Source organism: Oncorhynchus mykiss, chromosome 13 (genome assembly GCF_057628025.1).
Source record: "Oncorhynchus mykiss isolate SJ-2025 chromosome 13, ASM5762802v1, whole genome shotgun sequence".
NCBI lineage: Eukaryota > Metazoa > Chordata > Actinopteri > Salmoniformes > Salmonidae > Oncorhynchus > Oncorhynchus mykiss.
This window is the reverse complement of record NC_143034.1, coordinates 56689247-56694241: the sequence shown is the minus strand read 5'-3', so window position 1 is coordinate 56694241 and position 4995 is coordinate 56689247.

Genomic DNA, 4995 nt, shown 5'->3' with positions numbered 1-4995 from the left:
GATACACAACATCCTGCAATATATATAGATATCGATTTTAGAAAAAATATAATATTTCCCTTGACGGAGTGATGCGAATGTAAAAAATGGTTAGTCTTACCCCACTCTCCCCTACCTATTTCTTTGGCGTTGCACACAACAGACTGCTATTGCCTAGTTATCATATTAAATAGGCTATATTACATAGTTATCATATTAAATAGGCTATATTACATAGTTATCATATTAAATAGGCTATATTACATAGTTATCATATTAAATAGGCTATATTACATAGTTATCATATTAAATAGGCTATATTACATAGACGTGTACACCTAAATGTAGGCCTACAATGTTTTGTCTGCCTTTTTAGAATCATCTGCTTTGTCACATATGCTTTATTTGGCACGAGGAGGATGAGCATTACAAAGTGTACGTATAGTAGGATGGTAGTTTGCACTCTAGTTATCGTCCTACAGATGGCAGTATTGCAGTTATTTTAAAGAAGTTTATCGCAAATCCATAGGACTTGAATCGACAGTCTTAATGTAGGAAAACACTTCCTATTAGTAGCAAGTAGCCTAGTCAAAGACGCGTCAATGCAATGTTGGCACACAACATTTTGTTACAGACCAATTGAACAAAAGTAAACCTTGAATTTGTAGATTTTAAATGTTCCTCTAGTGGCCAGGGTTGGCCTATTTTAAGAAATTCCATTGGTTGGTCAATATAAAACCTCAGATCTTTGATAGGCTGATGAAGAATTTGTATAGTGTTAACATACAGTATGTCATGTCATCTGATGGGACCAGCTACAATTTAGCGTTCTGTCACATGCAAGTAAATCCAGTCTGCAATGCATTTTGTACAGGAGAAAATGTTTAAATGTAAATGTTTTCTTATGTTCGCAAGTAGGCCTATGGACCTCATGCATTTGGGTCAGAACACTCATAGACATATATTACATCATATGGTGTTACATTATATTAGCACCTTTCTGACACATGAAATTACTTTATCAAATACAGTGGAGGGGGAGGTTTTTGTCAATTTGCCCTTGGGCGGGGGCGCTTGACCCTGGTTGCTCCTGTGGGTCGCTCCGGATGAGTGTCTGCTAGATGACTGAATGTCATGTAAATGTTGAGTGGCTTCACTGCAGGTAGATTGTATATTTTAAAATTCCCCCCACCCCACCCCCAAAATAAAATAAAAAATAAATGCATCTAAATATATACATGTTCGTCTCTGTTTCAGCACCAACTGGTATATTAAAAATACTCTGATTTTGTAGATTATTTAGGCACATTTTGGGGTGAGGAAAGTATGTATGAATCATTAAAAAAACAGGTTTGGTGAGCCTTTAAACACAAAATATACTGATTAATCAGAAATACAGTGTTTGGCTCATCCTGAAAGTTGTCATATTCAAGTTCAATCCATTAAATATTGGAAGTTGGATAAAAGTGTACAATAAGGATGAACAATAGTTTTATAAATCTACCTTAATCCTCACTAATCATGGAATTGTGATGTCAACGGTCCAGTAGTTGTGAACCATGCACCAGGCTCCAGGTTTAAACTGCTACATGTGGTCTGAGTTCCATAAGGATTCAAATAGGCTATGTGTCCCCATTTATCGCACAACGTTAGCTTAATATGATCCAGTATTGCTAGCAATCCTCAGGAACATGCACAGGTTGACAGAGGAAAGAAAGGTAAATGGAATGGAATGATGCCAAATGTAAGCTACAGTACGAATTGAAGAAAACTAACGTTAAAGTCACAGTTATAAATGTCTGTGGGTATTACTGACGGTGGCTCCTGATAGTGGCTAACATTTAATATGATATCAATTGTCAAATGGATTAAAGTCCGGGCATATAATTTGAACATTCTAAAGTGCATTCATCAACTCGGCAGGTTCAGGCCTACAGAAGCCTCTAGCTTGGGTCTCCGAAATTTCATCCACGCAAATTATGAGGGCATACAATAAAAATTCTGAATAATGGCACAGCTATTTATAGCCTACTTCACTTTGGAAATGGGTCCGCCACACGTCAGGTTAATATGATTTTCAGTTAGCTTCCATTTGACTGGTTTCACATTTATCTCCAGGGATCTTAGGGAAGAATCATCTAAAACAATTGCTATGTGTATTTACAATCCCCTTCTCCAAACAGATTACTTATTTACCTAGCTCTTATCAACAGCTCTTATCATTTTATAAATTACAGTGCTGTTATTTCTATCAGAAAAAATAAAGTAGATGCTTTTTCCACTGCTTTTTCTACAAAGTTGGTGGAATTATGAGGGAATTAATTCAAGGTCAGAATACGACGTATCTGTAGACACACCTCCACCACACCTTCATTTCTTAGATCTCCACCCTGACCAAATAGTGTGTGAATAGCATGCTATTCTTATGCTTAAATTCAATGTCAGAATAGGCATAGAGAGAAGAGTGCAGTGGCGACCCGTCATTCAGGGCAGGTGGGGCAGAGCCGTCATTCAGGGCAGGTGGGGCAGAGCCATCATTCGGGGCAGGTGGGGCAGAGCCGTCATTCGGGGCAGGTGGGGCAGAGCCGTCATTCAGGGCAGGTGGGGTAGACCCGTCATTCTGGGCAGGTGGGGCAGAGCCGTCATTCGGGGCATGTGGGGCAGAGCCGTCATTCAGGGCAGGTGGGGCAGAGCCGTCATTCAGGGCAGGTGGGGCAGAGCCGTCATTCGGGGCAGGTGGGGCAGAGCCGTCATTCTGGGCAGGTGGGGCAGAGCCATCATTCGGGACAGGTGGGGCAGAGCCGTCACTCGGGGCAGGTGGGGCAGAGCCCCACATGTTTTGAGCACCACATTTTTGGGTTACCTGTTTTGTCACATATCAGTTTGCAAACAATGTAAAATATATATATATAAAAAAATAATTGAGTTAATAAAACTGCATACAAAGATGGTCTATTTTATGCCTTCTTTAGTAAGGCAGCTCAAAATGCAGGTGTTTCAGCCTAGCTCAGTGCTTTATGTGGTGGTGGGGCAGCCAGTGGAAAATATGGAGCATAGGGGTTGGTAATGTTCTCTAGTTGCATCGTGATTGGCTCAGTGTTCTGTCACTCATGGGGACACTACGTCACAGCCAAATCTAAGGGTAGGGCTCAAAAATTCAAGCCCTTTGGGTGCTGCTATAGAGTTACATTAGAAGTGCTCAAGGTCATTGGCCGCAGAAAAAAAACATGTCAAATCACGTTATATCTACAGTACCTTTTATTGGACTGATCATGTCAACATCATACTTTCAAAATCTTAGCTAGCAGTCATCATCATGAATCAAGTTGACAATCTACTGGCAAATCATTTTTAATCCTTGTCATATGAAGATAAATTATAGATAAAACGTATCAGTGGTCACTGGCCATTGCACATTACACAACACGTTTGAAATCGCAAATTCAACAATGAGTGGTTTGGATGGAATCAGTGGCTAACTGCAAGCATTGCACAAAAATCACTAGCCTGCTATTCAGTGGAGTGTGTGGTCCTAAGTCTGGGTTCAGGGATCTCTTTTCCAAGCTTAAAATGATAAACATCCAACACTGGCCATGCTGTCAATCCAGCATGACTTCTGCCGCGCTCAAAACAACTGGAAACTCTGAACTGGGAAATCTGACTTTAGTGAGTTCAAGACAACTGGGAACAGTTATCCAACTCGGAGGAATTGTAAGTCGGGAACTGGGGCCTCTTTTTAGAGCTACGACCTGAAGATCACTGGCGTCATCATGAGTCTACTTTGTTTTTTTTTTCAAATTCCAAGTTGTCTTGAAAGCCCGATAAATCCAGAGAATGCAGACTTTGATGGCAAATTTGCCCACAAAGGACGGTCGCACCATCTTCCTGTTCAAGTGAGCGCAGCACAACAAGTCCAAAAATGTCTTGTATGCTGCTGCATAAATGATGTAATATGCCAGGGAGATATGTATACTGTAGCTAAGAAAGTAATACTAAGTGTATGTTGAGTAGTAAGCTGTTAGTAGCCCATATGGCTTACCCTAATCATTCGGTATTTTTTCCCCTCTTAATTTCACCTGCTGTTCTGACTTGGTGGTGCACATGTAGCCTATAACCTGTTTTAGATAAATGTAATCATCGAATATTATAAGAGCTTTCATTGTCTGCTTATATGCCTCCTTTGTTAATCCTACGCTCTGACTTGGTGTACAGGGAACACTGTAAGAACGGCCCATGTTCTGAACTCTGCTGCTGTACATTTCAAAAGTGCTGAACAAATAGTTATATTGACTACTTCCATCCTAGCTCGTTCAGTATTGTCTTAATCGAAATTACAGATGGCCTCTTATCCGCTTGTCGTCCACTTATGCCATAGTTTGTACATCTTAATTGTCAGTAGAAACCACATTTGTTTAAGCAAGTCAGATATATCAGCAATGTTTTTTTAAAGCAGTAAATGAGGCTGAATGAACTGTTTCACTGCCAGATAGGCTCCGCTGATAGGCAGGTGTAAGGGACTGCTGTTGGGACTCTGCTGTTGGGACAGCTTTATGTAGGCCCTAACAGTTTGTGGGCACAGTTTGTCACCGTTATAGTACAATTAATGTATTGTTTAGTGTTGTGTTGTGTAGTGGCTTTGCTGGCATGCATTCCCCCTCCCCCCAAAAATGGTTTGCCCCACCAAGATTTACATGCTAAAATCACTACTGGAAAAGTGCATAAAAAGGGAATTACGTTCCATTTACATGCACTTAACTCAGGTCGGAATTCCCCCTTAAGGGTTAACTCATGTTTAACAAAGTCAGTCATGAATTCTGTAATGTTGTGACTCAGAACCTGTCAAAACAACTGCAGTCATATGGATTAATTATGCATGTACTGCTGAAGTCAAAAGTCTCGCAATTGCTTACATTTCTCCACTCTCGACTACTCCACTACTCAGGAAGTGTTTTTAATTATTGTCAGTGGTTTCTGCCACCTTAATGAATACGCTGTCTGCTTTGTCTTATTGACAAC